This window comes from Aquarana catesbeiana, linkage group LG05 (assembly GCF_042186555.1).
Source record: "Aquarana catesbeiana isolate 2022-GZ linkage group LG05, ASM4218655v1, whole genome shotgun sequence".
Classification (NCBI taxonomy): domain Eukaryota; kingdom Metazoa; phylum Chordata; class Amphibia; order Anura; family Ranidae; genus Aquarana; species Aquarana catesbeiana.
The window spans coordinates 13,240,040-13,253,598 of NC_133328.1; positions in this window are offsets into that span (position 1 = coordinate 13,240,040).

Sequence of the window (13,559 nt, forward strand, 5' to 3'; positions counted from 1 at the left end):
AATTCCTGATTACAGCAGATACTGTGATACAATGTATGTTTTTGATAAAGCATGTGGTAGCAGTTATGGTGTGTGCAAGGGGTTAAATGCTGAGTCTATTGACCCAAGAGGTGATCACTCTCAGCTGCCTGGAACTTGGATTATTGTCCCAAAAGCTGGAAAACCTCTGTGCAGGTTGAGGCTGAGAGTGCCACCATCACAACCAGTCCTTAGATGAGGTGGCTGCATTAGTTTTATTCCCCCCCCCTCTTTTTTTTTCACTGGTGATCTTGCCAGTAATACACTTTAATTTCCTGGGATTCTACGCTCACTCCTCCACTGTATCTGTGGAGGGGTAGCTATGATTGCCACGTAGGGTGGACTTCAAGCATGTCTGCCTTTGTTCCTCTCCATTACATAGGAATAGGGAAATTCGTAGTTTACAGAAAGAAGGTAACATTGTTGTTGCTCTCACTTCATTGCACAGGAAGTGACAAGGACACAGCATTACTGGCAGGATCAAGTATTTTCTGTAGTTGCTGAAAATGTTTTATAGCCTGAAAAAGAAAACAAAGGCACCCACCCAATCTATGAACTGGTAAGCTGCTACATATTTCATTTTGTACTTGGCTTTAGTTATCCCTAAAGAGTTTTACAAAAGTGGCTAATTTTAGAAACAAATTAAACAAACAAAAGTCCGGAGGCCTCGCTCATAATGACAGTTTAGTTTAGCTTGTTTCATTTGGAAAAGACACAAGAAGTATGCAGATTACATGTTCAGACTTCTTATCCTGATTGGAATGTTTTTTTCAAGGTCAGTATCTACATTATACACTGATCAGTCGTAGCTATATGACCACTGACAGGTAAAGTGGATAACATTGATTTTCTCGTTACAAACATGTTGTCCCTGAAGTTGAAGTGTTAAAAGCAGAAAAAAACATTCATCGTGGTTTGTTGTGTATAGGAGGGTGCAGTTGCAGACCGGTCAGGGTGGACATGCTGACCCGTGTCCACAGCCAAAAGCCCCTACAATGGGCACGTGAGCATCAGAAGCAATGGACAAAGGTGGCCCGGTCTGATGAATCAATCTTTTACATCATGTGGATGGCCGGGCGGGGGTGCCTCACTTACCTGGGGAAGAGATGGCACCAGGATGCAGTATGGGAAGAAGGCAAGCCGGCGGAGGCAGTATGATGCTTTGGGCAATTTTCTGCTGGGAAACCTTGGCTCCTGCCATTCATGTGGATGTTACTTTGACACGTACCACCTACCTAAACCCAAGTATACTATATTGTCAAAAGTATTGGGACACCTGCTTTTACACGCACATGATGAACTTTAATGGCATCCCAGTCTTAGAACGTAGGGTTCAATATTGAGTTTCCCCATCCTTTGCAGCTATAACGGCTTCAACTCTGCTGGGAAGGCTGTCCACAAGGTTTAGAAGTGTGTCTATGGCAGGGGTAGGCAACCTTTGAGAGATGGAGATCTACCTGGACAACATTGAAGAGATCAAAGATCATCAGGGTTGCTGCACCCCCCCCTAGTAGGTAGTACTGGGGTCAGGAGGGCAAGGTATCTGGGGTCAGGGGGGTCAGGAGAGCTCATTACTGAAAGGTCAAGAGGGTACAGTGGAATCAGGACAGCTGGGCATGGTGCTGGGTTATCAGGTGTGCTGAGTGTCAGGAGGGCATCAGGGAGGTGGGTGTCAGGAGGACATCAGGGAAATGGTGTGCAGAAGGGCATCAGGGGGTGGGTGTCAGGAGGGCATCGGGGGGTGGGTATTAGGAGGGCATCAGGGGGTGGTGTGCAGGTGGGCATCAGGGGTGTGGGTGACAGGAGGGCTGGGTGTCAGGAGGGCATCAGGGGGGTGGGTGACAGGAGGGCTGGGTGTCAGCATGGCTTTAGGGGGTTGGGTGTCAGGAGGGCATCAAGGGGTGAGTGTGCAGGAGGGCATCAGGGGGTGGGTGTCGGGACGGCTGGGTGACAGCAAGAAATCAGGGGGGGTGGGTGTCAGGAGGGCTGGGTGTCAGGATGGCATCAGGGGGATGGGTGTCAGGAGGGCATGGGGGGGTGGGTGTCAGGGGGATGGGTGTCAGGAGGGCATGGGGGGGTGGGTGTCAGGGGGGCAGGGTGTCAGGAGGGCAACAGGGGGGTGGGTGTGCAGGAGGGCATCAGGGGGTGGGTGTCAGGAGGGTATCAGGGGGATGGGTGTCAGGAGGGCATGGGGGGGTGGGTTTTCAGGGGGGAAGGGTGTCAGGAGGGCATCAGGGGGTGGGTGTGTCAAGAGGGCTGGGGTGTATGGAGAGCACAGATGTTTTTTCAACGCAGAGTGGCGCAGGGAAGGTGCAGTTGAAAACCTACATTTCCTGGAGGAAATTCGCTCTCACCTTCAACCTGGTATCACCCACGCCCTTGGATCGGGGAGGAGGGCTGGTGGGGATGACCACTGAAGAGCAAGAGCTCAGGCGTGCTCAGAGAAGAGCCCGAACCCGCTCGAGCGATTCCGGAGGACTCCCCCACCCTGCAGCTGCACGTATGCAAAGGGCGGGGGGCTTCCTCCGTAGCCTATAATTAGGTGCCTGTGCGCCTGCGCCACACACGCATGGTGCTTAGGAGAAGACTGGGGTGGCAACACAGAGACGTGTTCGCAAGCTACCTGACACCTGTCAGCGGTTGACAGGTAGCTCGTGATTGACGGGTTGCCGAATCCATCTGCCCTTAGCTCAGGCATGCAGGAGAGTGTGCTTAGCTGGAAAAAACCCTCCCTCCCCTCCTGAAGACTCCTGGGATGTATGTAGGGGAGGGCTGTCAGCCTTAGGTCTAGGGGGCAAGTGCAGTCAAGTGGCCCATTGAACCAACCAATTGAAGCAACTAGGACTACAAGTCCAAGCATTAACGTCTGAGATCTAAGGATGTGAACCCCCCAACTAATGAAGGACTACAAGTCCCAGTATGAACCCCGAAGATCTAAGGATGTAAACCCCCCAACTAGTGAAGGACTACAAGTCCCCGCATGAACCCCAGAGATCTAAGGATGTGACCCCCTTAGCTTTCACAAGTTCATTCTGTGACCTGTAGTCCTTCACTAGTTGGGGGGGGCGGGGGGGTGTGACACATCCTAAGCTCTGAGGGGTTCATGCTGGGACCTGTAGTCCTTAACTTTTGGAGGGTCACATCCCCAAAAGTAAAGGACTACAAGTCCCAGCATGAACCCTGGCTAAGATCTAAGGATCTGACCTTATGCACCGATATAAATGTGTAAATATATGTTAAAGGTGTAAAAATATTAACAAACAAAGCAAACAAAAACAAACAAAAAAAGTTTTAATTATTAATAGTTTAGTTTATAAAAATAGAAGTGAACACAAGAAAAAAATCAGCAGAAAAATAATAGTTAAATGGAGAAGGAGAAAAAAGAGTTAATTAGGGCTGATTGGAGTAAATTAAGGGTTAATAAGGGGTCAAACATTTAAATAAAAAAACAAACAAAAAATCTAGTTTGCTTTTAAGCTGACTTTATCTGCAGATCAAAGTTCATCCCTTTGATCTGCAGATGAATTAACAGAAAGATACAAAATTAAACAAATGTTTCTTTTTATCTTTATTTTTTATTGGCTCATGCAAGAGCTTAGTATTGGCACCGGTGCAACCCTACAGCACAAGGATTACAAATAATCAATGTTGATTGGGAAGTTTCACCTTAATGAAGTATTGATGAACTATTAATTTGCAGTACTTTAATTAATTTAATAAAAATAAATAATTACATAAATAAATTATATTAAATAATAATATACAAATAAATAATGTATTAATACATTCAATTAATTAAATAATCAAATTAAATAAATATTAATTGTATTCATTTGTATTAATTTGTGTCATTTATATCTGCCTGGAGTTCCACCTTCACCCATGGGTTTTGTTCAGGATTTTCTTTTTCATTTATATTCCTTTTCAGCTGTGTTTCTGTGTATACATTCAAAAAGCTATAACCAGCATAATCCAGTTTATAGCATTAAGCCTTCACACATGCCTGGCACCTCCATAATTCCGTCTGACATCCACCCAGGTGGCTTTACCCCGGAGAAGAAGGCGATCCCACCAGCTCTTCCTCGTTTGTCTCTTGGATGGAAAACGTATGAAATTGTTACATATCATCTACCGCTCTGGAGCCTGAACTCAATATTCCCAGCGCAAGGGTTTGCTAAGAGGAAATTCATGCCTTAAACACCTCGCAGGCCAAATCTGTAGCAACTCATCAAGATGACGCACTTTCTCTGCTTTCCTTTAGAGACCCCGGAGTTGTGTTTTCCCTTCTCGCCGAGTTTACAAAACCATTGACTCCTGAGCGTTGTATAAATTACACTGCCGCCATTATGACATCCCCCAATTTGTTTTCACATCTGGGCTGATGTCTGTGTCTCCCTATTATTAGAAAGACAAATTAAGTGGATTTCAAATGTAAAAAAAAAAAAAAAAAAAGATTTATACCTTGGTGAAATTTCATTCAAGTGGAAGCCCAGCTTCACTCATTGGGCTGTTTAGGCAACATTTTCTTAGAGAAAAAAAAAACTTTTTTTTTTTTTTTTTTAAATAGTGAGGACATTTGTCCATTTATTTTTTGTGTGTGGGGTGGCGGGGGGGCTGTATTTTGGGTAGTTCAGTTTATTTCAATTATTTGTTTTGACAAAGATAGGATGGGATTTTACAGGTACCATTTAAGTCCACCAAAAAGTAAGTATAAAAGCGTATAAATTTTATTTATACAAAGATTAAAATCAACAGACAATAGGTAATAAGCAATGTATACAATTGGACAAGTCCCAAGCGCACTTTTGTTTTCTACATGTTTCACCACATTGGCTTCTTCAGTATTAAACTGCTACAGTACAACTATATGAACGCCTCGTGGCCGTCTGGGATTGTCCATCCCCTCCACCTATGGCCTTGGTTCTATCTGGGTGCAATCTCTGGGAGCCCTGGTATGTGATGTGAATGTGACATGTTATATAGATTGATTTTTTATGTATTTTTTGTACGTATTTTTTCGAATACTTCCTGAAGAAGCCAATGTGGCAAAACATGTAGAAGACAAAAGTGAGATTGGGACTCAGTATAATGTAAAATTGTATTGTCCAATATTATATTGTACATGCATATTCCTTATTATCTATTGATTTTAATCCTTGTATAAATAAAATATATAAGTTTTTATACTTACCTTTTTGGTGGACTTAAATGGCACCTGTAAAATCCCATCCTATCTTTGTCAAAACTAGTTACCTATAGGGATGTGGTGCAGTTTCATGATACCTCCAACCATACAGCTATTATTTTTTCAATTATTGTTATTTATTTTAGTGGGGTTTTTTTTTTTTTGCAATTGTCATTTTATCATTTTTATATATTTTTTCCCACTGTTTTATATATATATATATATATATATATATATATATATATATATATATATATATACACTCTGCATTCAGTGTAGCCTATATATACAGTGCATTCAGTGTATGGTTTCTAATAAACTTCAGGCAGTGTATACAGTATATAATACAGTGTTGTGTGGTGTTGCAAAACAAAAAATACATCATGTCCAGAAGGGCACCAAGGAGAGGCAGACGCTCACAGGCCACTAAAAGAGGGCAAGCAGCCTCTGTGTCTACAGTCAACAGTGGTGGTCGTGGACATGGTGCATCCTCTGCAGGTGGCTGTGGGACACGCTTGTCCTTTTTTTCTGTGCTGCCCGTGTTATTGAGCGACAACACGCAGAAGAGTTGGTGGAGTGGATAACGAAGCCACTCTCATCCTCCTCATCCTCTGTCACCCAGGCTCAGAGTAGTTTGCCTTGCAATGCAGCTGCCAAATCAGCTTATTCCACCGGCTCCTTGTCCACAGTCACTCCTTCCGTAGCCCCACCATCATGCAAGGAGAAGTCCCCAGAACTATTCGACCACAGTGTCTGTTATATGCTGCTGGAGGATGCGCAGTGATTTGAAGGCTCCGATGTTGGTTCCCAGGTTGAGGAAGGGAGTAACATGAGCCTAGAGAGAGGGGGTGCCACAGAAGGACAAGAAACTGGCAGTCATGTTCCCCCAGCTGCAGCATACTGCCAAGTTTGCTCCAGTGACGACGAAGGATGGGATGATGAGGTCACTGACTCTACTTGGGTGCCTGAGAGAAGAGAGGAGGAAGAGGAAGCACAACTCCAATGGGGCAGGATGTCCTCTGGGGGGCAGATTAAGGGCAGCCACCCTACTGCATCACACCGCAGAGCTCTGCAGGTGCAGGGCACTACTGACTCCCCACTGACTTTTAAACGTTCCTTGGTGTGGGCCTTTTATGACATGTGTGCAGCAGATCGCCCCATTGCTGTTTGCAACCTATGTCTGAAGTGGATCAAGCGTGGCCAGAACAGCAGCCGCTTGGGCACCACATGCTTGACCAGACATATGATGACCTGCCATGCAGTCCGTTGGCAACAGCACTTGAAAGACCCACATCATAGAAAAAGGCGGACTTCTCCTTGCTCCTTATCTGGGATCTACAACGCTACTATACCTCCAGTCCTCCCAAAAACCTGCACTGAGAGGAATGAAGCTAAGGGGAAAATAATACTGGGAGTATGCTATAGGCCCCCTAACCTGAGGGAGGAAGTTGAGACGGATCTCCTATCACAAATTGGATTAGCAGCAAGGATGGGAAGTGTTATCATAATGGGGGATTTTAATTATCCAGACATAGAATGGGCGGAGGGAACCGCGCATTCATTTAAGGCTCGCCAGTTCCTTAATGTCTTGCAGGACAATTTTATGGGTCAGATGGTAGACGCACCAACTAGAAATACAACATTGCTGGATCTGCTGATTACCAACAATACAGACCTGATCACGGATGTGGAAATACGGGACAATTTAGGTAACAGCGATCACAGGTCAATTAGTTTCAGTATAAATCACACAAATAGGAAACATAAAGGGAATACAAAGACACTGAATTTCAAGAGAGCCAACTTCCCTGAACTACAAACCTTGCTAAAAGGCATAAATTGGGATAAAATATTAGGAACAAAGAATACGGAGGAGAGATGGGTTTGCTTTAAGAGCATATTAAATAAGGGCATTAGCCAATGTATCCCATTGGGTAATAAATTTAAAAGAGCGAACAAAAGTCCTGGATGGCTTAACTCCAATGTAAAAATGCATATAAAAGCAAAGGAGAAGGCCTTCAAAAAATACAAGGTTGAGGGATCATCCTCAGCATTCAAACTTTATAAAGAATGCAACAGGAAATGTAAGGGTGCAATTAGGACAGCTAAGATAGAACATGAAAGACACATAGCGGAGGAGAGCAAAAAAAATCCCAAGAAATTCTTTAAGTATGTAAACAGTAAAAAAGGGAGGACAGACCATATTGGCCCCATAAAGAATGAGGAAGGACATCTGGTTACAAAGGATGGGGAGATGGCGAAGGTATTGAATTTATTCTTCTCCTCAGTCTTCACGTGTGAATCGGGGGCTTCAGTAACCAAAACTGCAGTGTTTATCCTCATGACACAACACAGGAAGCACCTCCATGGTTAACAGAGGACGGAATTAAAATTAGACTTGAGAAACTTAACATTAAAAAATCACCGGGACCAGATGGCTTGCATCCGAGGGTACTTAGGGAACTCAGTCAAGTGATTGCCAGACCGTTGTTCCTAATTTTTACAGATAGTCTACTGACTGGAATGGTACCAGCTGATTGGAGAAAAGCCAATGTAGCACCAATATTTAAAAAGGGCCCAAAATACATCCCTAGGAATTACAGACCAGTTAGCCTAACATCAATAGTATGTAAACTCTTGGAGGGAATGATAAGGGACTATATACAAGATTTTAGTAATAAGAACGGTATCATTAGCAGTAATCAGCATGGATTCATAAAGAATTGTTCATGCCAAACCAATCTATTAACCTTCTATGAGGAGGTGAGTTGCCATCTAGATAAAGGAAGGTCCGTAGACGTGGTGTATCTGGATTTTGCAAAAGCATTTGACACAGTTCCCCATAAACGTTTACTGTACAAGATAAGGTCTGTTGGCATGGACCATAGGGTGAGTATATGGATTGAAAACTGGCTACAAGGGCGAGTTCAGAGGGTGGTGATAAATGGGGAGTACTCGGAATGGTCAGGGGTGGGTAGTGGGGTTCCCCAGGGTTCTGTGCTGGGACCAATCCTATTTAATTTGTTCATAAACGATCTGGAGGATGGGTAAACAGTTCAATCTCTGTATTTGCAGACGATACTAAGCTAAGCAGGGCAATAACTATTCTGCAGGATGTGGAAACCTTGCAAAAAGACCTGAACAAATTAATGGGGTGGGCAACTACATGGCAAATGAAGTTCAATGTAGAAAAATGTAAAATAATGCATTTGGGTGGCAAAAATATGAATGCAATCTATACACTGGGGGGAGAACCTCTGGGGGAATCTAGGATGGAAAAGGACCTGGGGGTCCTAGTAGATGATAGGCTCAGCAATGGCATGCAATGCCAAGCTGCTGCTAACAAAGCAAACAGAATATTGGCATGCATTAAAAGGGGGATCAACTCCAGAGATAAATGATAATTCTCCCGCTCTACAAGACTCTGGTCCGGCCGCACCTAGAGTATGCGGTCCAGTTCTGGGCAGCAGTCCTCAGGAAGGATGTACTGGAAATGGAGCGAGTACAAAGAAGGGCAACAAAGCTAATAAAGGGTCTGGAGGATCTTAGTTATGAGGAAAGGTTGCGAGCACTGAACTTATTCTCTCTGGAGAAGAGACGCTTGAGAGGGGATATGATTTCAATTTACAAATACCGGACTGGTGACCCCACAATAGGGATAAAACTTTTTCGCAGAAGAGAGTTTAACAAGACTCGTGGCCACTCATTAAAATTAGAAGAAAAGAGGTTTAACCTTAAACTATGTAGAGGGTTCTTTACTGTAAGAGCGGCAAGGATGTGGAATTCCCTTCCACAGGCGGTGGTCTCAGCGGGGAGCATTGATAGCTTCAAGAAACTATTAGATAAGCACCTGAATGACCACAACATACAGGGATATACAATGCAATACTGACACATAATCACACACATAGGTTGGACTTGATGGACTTGTGTCTTTTTTCAACCTCACCTACTATGTAACTATGTAACTATGTAAAGGTATAGTAATAGGTGTCCCAAGTACTTGCAGTCAATCTGCTAGCAGTACACCACCAATTGGTTTTGGCAGGCAAATCTCCCTACCCCAGTTGCCCTGTAAAAATAAATTTGGTCCCAGCCATCCACATGCTCAATGTCTAAATGCTAGCTTGGCCAAATTGCTAGCACTGCAACTGCTGCCTTTTCAGCTGGTAGACTCTGCCCCCTTTTGTGAATTGTGTCTGGAATAGATACAGAAGCTTAGGAAGGATAACCATCTTGACAGATGTGACTCGCCCCAGGAGAGAGATATGATGGGTTTTCCATTTTTGGACTAATTCCCTAATGGACCTATATAAGGAGGAAATTAGCTTGGTATAGTGTGGTGAAGGACGGGGTAAAATTAACCCCTAAATATTTTAAAGAAGTACGTTCCCAACCATAGGGAAAACAAGTCAGGTGGTGGATTTCTTCCTCTGGGAGGTTAACTGGGAGGGCTATGGACTTAGACGCATTTGTTTTGTAACCCGAAATCGCCCCATATTTGTCAGGTTTAGTATGTAAATTAGGTAGGGAGATCTTGGGTTGGGTCAAGGTGAGGATAATGTCATCCACAAACAGCGAGATTTTGAATTCCTTTCCCCTAACCAGCATACCCCAAACAACTGGATGCCCATGAATGGTCGCCGCCAGTGGCTCTACACATAAAGCAAAGGGGAGAGCGTACAGTTACTACCATTAGTAACCGGGAAGGAGGACGAGAGGGCAAAAGGGGTCTTTACTTGTGACGTGAAATTGGTGTAAAAATGTTGTACCACCCGCAGGAAGGGTCCCTGAAAACCCATGTGACGTAGTGTGGGGAACAGAAAAAGACAACTAAGATGGTCAAGGGCCTTCTCTGCATCCAGACACAGGATCAGGGACTCTGAGTTGTCTCTGTTAGTCATCTTGTAGCTTGGTGGCCCTAGCATCCTTCTTCATGGCTGAAGAAAGGGCAAGACATCTACCCCTGATGACCACCTTGTGGGCTGCCCAGAGTGTGGGAAGGGAGACATCAGGGGTGTCATTCTCATCAAAACAATGTTTCAGGGTAGATTTCAGTTCTACTCTGGAGGGAGGTGCTGTAAAAGGAAATTATTCAGCCGCCAGTTATAGGGCCTGTGGAGGGAAGTGCCCAGGTTTAGTGTTAGTAGGACAGGAGCATGATCAGACCAGGAGATTGGAAGTATATGTGCGGAACGAGTAACGCGGAGCGTGTTGTTAACAAAGAAATAGTCTATACGCGAGTGGGTTTGGTGAGGGGCAGAATAATACGTGTATTGTCGCCTGGGTGGGGAACCAGCCAGGCATCAAAGAGAGCATGTCTTCTAGTGAGCTGACAAAAGAGCTTGGAGTCCCTGAGGGCTCGAGTCTGCGGAGCCTGGGGGTTCACCACATGGCAGTCGAAAGTTGTGGAGTGGAAGAGGTTAAAGTCTCCCCCGATTATGAGGATTTCGTTTGATGGATATTCGGGGCGTAGAGAGCGCAGAAGGTAACTGCCTGCGTCTGCATAGGCCACGTATAATGACAAAATGTCCCTGTGAGTCAAGGTAGGAGGCAACGCAAGTGAACAGGGAACCTTTTTTGAAAAGTATGGCGACGCTTGCACGTTTACACGGGTTGAAGGCCTGAAAGACTTGTGGATACTGTCTGGAAGCGAATGTGAAGGAGCCCCCTTTATCAAAATGGGTTTCCTGTATCATGATGACATCTGTCCCTGACTGCTTGAATTGCCGAAGTGCCAGGTGCCTTTTCTTATTAGAGTTTAGGCCATGGACTTTAGTTACAGAATCTTAGCCATTGTGTGGGGTGGGAGGAGCTACGGGTATACTTAGCTGATTCCGTTGATGGTGTGCCATGTGCAGGGTCCAGGAGCTTGACATCCACGGGTGGAGAGCCGGTGGCCAACGAGAACTACGTAAGGAGCCAGTGTGTGGAGAAAGGGAGGAGCGGAAGCTAGAAGAAAGAAAAGGGGTTAGAACAGTAATATACAAATTGCATACAACATACATCATATCCAGTGGGGGCTGGTGCTCAAAATTTTTGGGGGGGCGCAAACAAACTGAAAAATACTGAAACTCAAATCAAATGCAGCCACTGTGCCCATCAAACGCAGCCACTGTGCCCATCATATGCAGCCACTGTACCCATCATATGCAGCCACTGAGCCAATCAAGTGCAGCCACTGTGCCCATCAAATGCAGCCACTGTGCCCATCATATGCAGCCACTGTGCCCATCATATGCAGCCACTGTGCCCATCATATGCAGCCATTGAGCCCATCAACTACAGCCATGTGTGCCCATCATATGCAGCCATGTGTGCCCATCATATGCAGCCACTTGTGCCCATCATATGCAGCCACTGTGCCTATCAAACGCAGCCACTGTGCTCATCATATGCAGTCACTTGTGCCCATCAAATGCAGCCACTTGTGCCGATCATATGCAGCCACTTGTGCCCATCAAATGCAGCCACTTGTGCCCGTCAAATGCAGCCACTGTTGTGCCCATCGTATGCAGCCACTTGTGCCCATCATATGCAGCCACTTGTGCCCCTTTAAATGCAGCCACTTGTTCCCATCATATGCAGCCACTGTTGTGCCCATCATATGCAGCCACTTGTGCCCATCATATGCAGCCACTCGTGCCAATAAAATGCAGCCACTTGTGACCATCAAATGCAGCCACTTGTGCCCATCAAATGCAGCCACTTGTGCCCATCATATGCAGCCACTTTTTCCCTCAAATGCAGCCACTTGTGCCCATCAAATGCAGCCACTTGTGCTCATCAAATTCAGCCACTTGTGCCCATCATATGCAGCCACTTGTGCCCAACATATGCAGCCACTTGTTCCCATCAAATGCAACTGGGGGGGGTTGGTGAGCAGAGAGTCAACCTCTCCCGCGTCTCAGCCGAGACCAGCCCATGTTGCTAAACTAGAATGAAGCAGAGGTTTTGGGGAGTAACAGTGTGGCAGTAATTGAAGTAACTTATAGATAAGGACCAGGTTGTGGTACAGCAAAGAGGCTGTAAGAGGCTGTAAGAGGCTAACTAGACTTAGGAAGAGCATCACAAAGTGGAATCAGCCATTTCTATCCTTAGTGGCTTTGCGAGGGTTATCCGGTCCCCTAGCATGCTTGGTGGGGGGAACCTTCTTCCGAACCCCCTGGGGGTGGAGGAGGGGTGGCCACCAGGTCCCAGTCAGGTAGCTGAGGAATAGGAATACCAAGGGCATCACAGAAGGCATTCAGTATAGCAGATTTCCCTTGGTGTCTAGCTGACCGGCTGAGGGGAAATCTCCATCTGTAGATAATGTCCTTATCTTGTAAAGCATGGAGAAGGGGTTGTAAGAGTGTACATTTTTGAAGCGTGATCCACGAAAGGTCCGGGTATAGCAGTACCAGGTTGTTGTTGAAGACCAGTTTGCGGATGGATCGAGCTTTGCGCATGATGTCTTCTTTCAGCGGATAGGAGTGTGTTCAGCAGATGACATTGCGTGGTTTAGAAGCGGGCCCTTAGACCGGAGGGCTCGTGGGCTCTGTCTATCTCAAAATGTTTGTCAGCTCCTTCCCCCAATAGGTTGTTAAACAAGTCCTGCAGGGTGGACTGCAGATCTTCAGCTTCCTCTGATTCAGGCAGGCCTCGCAAGCGGATGTTGTTCCTACGTCCCCTATTGTCCAAGTCCTCGACATGATGTTGCATGTCTCTCAGCAAGAGGCGGCAGTCTGGGCCTTGAATTTGAGTGCAGTGGACTGCTAATTTGATCTCCTGTATCTCCTCCTTCGCCATCTCCACCCTGTCCGCTAGGTGTTTGAGGCCCGTATGGAGGGCCTGAATTTCAGCTCAGCATGTGGCTTTTACATCTTCTGGGAGCTGCTTGAAATCCTCCTTAGTTGGAATGGCTTTTAGATAGGATTACCACTGGGGGGCAGGGTGGAGGTGGACTACAGCATCTTGGTATGGGTGCAAGTGAGAGGTAGAGGGCTGTGGAAGGGAGTCCTCTGCAGAGGTACCGTGAGCTCGGGGGGTAGGTCGCGGTGGAGGGTCCCAGGGCTCAGACTAAATTGAAGTGTGAGAGGGCGATGGAGTTGGGCAGGCAGATTCCCCATCTGTGGATGTGCCCAGGAGCTTGCAATCTGGGCATAAGAGGGGGGTCCCAGCAATTCCCCTAGCAGAGCTAGAATCTCTGGAGCGGGACTGTCTCTGGGCCTTGAGGGAGCCAGGCACAGGCGTGTTGTGAAAGTGAGGCCTACTGTCCCCTTCAGGCTCCGAGTAGGCCCTGGATGCATGGGGCCCGAAAGGGCCGGATAGTCCTCCGATTCCTCTGAGGGGGCAGGCGGGTTGGGGTTGCACTCGT